This window comes from Orycteropus afer, unplaced genomic scaffold (genome assembly GCF_000298275.1).
Source record: "Orycteropus afer afer isolate SDZICR_OR568_19922 unplaced genomic scaffold, OryAfe1.0 scaffold00181, whole genome shotgun sequence".
Lineage (NCBI taxonomy): Eukaryota > Metazoa > Chordata > Mammalia > Tubulidentata > Orycteropodidae > Orycteropus > Orycteropus afer.
The window spans coordinates 4,354,238-4,356,256 of NW_006921768.1; positions in this window are offsets into that span (position 1 = coordinate 4,354,238).

Below are 2,019 nucleotides of genomic sequence, written 5' to 3' on the forward strand. Positions count from 1 at the left end.
TGCTGCATTTCTTCCAGGGTATATTTGTTCGATCTTCTGGTAGTCCATGGTACTTTCAGTATTCTTCACCAACACAATAATTCAGAGGCATCAATTCTTCTTCGGTCTTCCTTATTCATCGTCCAGCTTTCACATGCATAAGAGGTGATTGAAATAGAGCTTAAATGAGATGTTTAGAGAATTAATAATCTTGATATAAACCAAAACCAAACCAAACTCATTGCTGTTGAGTTGGTTCTGATTCATAGCGACGCCTTCTTGGGTTTTCGAGGCAGTATCTCTATGGAAGTGTTATTGGACCAAAGCGGGTCCCTGCCCCGTGCCCAGTCAGGCCAAAACAGTTTCAGGCCAAAACAGTTTACCCAGATTGAGAGGAGAGAAAATTATTTACAGCAAACTCCCCGAGATGCCATCAAAACAGTTTTTGTAGGTTTCAGGAGAGGGGGTTGTGCATATTCACAAAAAGTTGAGGAATTTGGGGTGTGAACGTGAAATGGGTGAGGATAGGGGATGAGTCACTAGTTTCCTGTTATCAGCTAATAGGGGCTTGGGCAGTGGGGAGAGGGTCCACCCACAATTAACTTTTGTTCCCTTTTGTCAGAGTTAATTTACAAGTTGTTTCTAAGACACTTCTATTATCCTAGGCCAGAGTTAATTTACAAGTTATTTCCAAAATACTTTTAGCAACTCTATTATCTGCAGGAAGGAATATTTTCCATTCAGTTTTTAAGGAACTGAATACTCATCTGTCCAGGTGGGAAAATAGTTGGGGGTAATTTAGTTTACTTATCTATTCCCATCCTGGTGCCAGGGTAAGGGAAATAGTTTTTTACTTTACTGTTTTCAGAAGGAAATTGCCCAGTCTTCCTTCTAGGAGTGGCTGGTGGGTTTGAACTGCCAGCCCTTCTGGTTGGCAGTCAAATGCCTTAGGCACTACACCACCTATTCTGATATGGTATTATGTCTCAAGATTATTATGTGTTCTAAAAGCTTAATCATATTTATATGATTAATATTTAAGTGATATTTCTGTCTAAAGTTTTTTAAATTGACTTTATTTGGCTTTACATTGCTTTTGTAATTAACTCTCTCAGATCTTTCACTTAAAAAATATTATTATGAGTTAATTATGGCCATATTCAGTTTTGAGCTCTGGTAGCATAGTGGCTAAGACACTTGCCTGCTCACCAGAAGGCTGGCGGTTCAAACCCACCGGCCACTCCTCGGAAGGAAGGTTGGGCAATCCTACTTCCGTAGTGATACTGCCTCGGAAACCCAAGGAGGGGTCGCTATGAGTCAGGGCTGACTCCACTGGCACATAACAACAACAACAACATTCAGTTTTGTTGTCTATAGATAAGCTTTTGCTTTGCTGACTTGCAAAAACACTTGAGCAAAATATTCCAACAGAAATATGGACTATTTTGGAGTATGAAAAAGTCTATGATATTTTGAATGTGGATCTTACTAGATTGAATCAAGATTTTCAGAATGTTGGTGTAGAAGGTGACAGGTTCACAGATTGCAGCTGATCTAAAATTGCAAGGAACAGAAATTAACTAAATAAGACTGAATAAATTAAAACTTTACTATGGGTGTTATGTGCAATTATTGCTTGTGTTTTATGGTTCTATTTTCTGGATTTAATACACCATTTTTCTTCTTTCTCCTAAATTATCTAATTAATAGTTTTGTTATTTTCACTTGGTGAGTTGAAGTGGTTCTTGTTGTGCTATTAAAGGAATGTAAAGTTGAGACCAGAAAAGAAAGCTTAAAAAACATTAGAAAGAAAGGTTAAGAGATGAAAAAATTCTTAACATAGAATATTTTATAGTCAGCATAGTGCTATTGGTTACTGAAATACCTGATTCTTGCATTAAAGAAAATAATCAGACTTTAAATGGGTTTAGATATAATTCTCAAATTAGAAATTCTTATTGGTCAGCTTAGTAAAGTTATAAATACCATAACTAGAGCAGTGTCTAAAATTTGACTTATGATTTTACCAAAAAAAAAAAA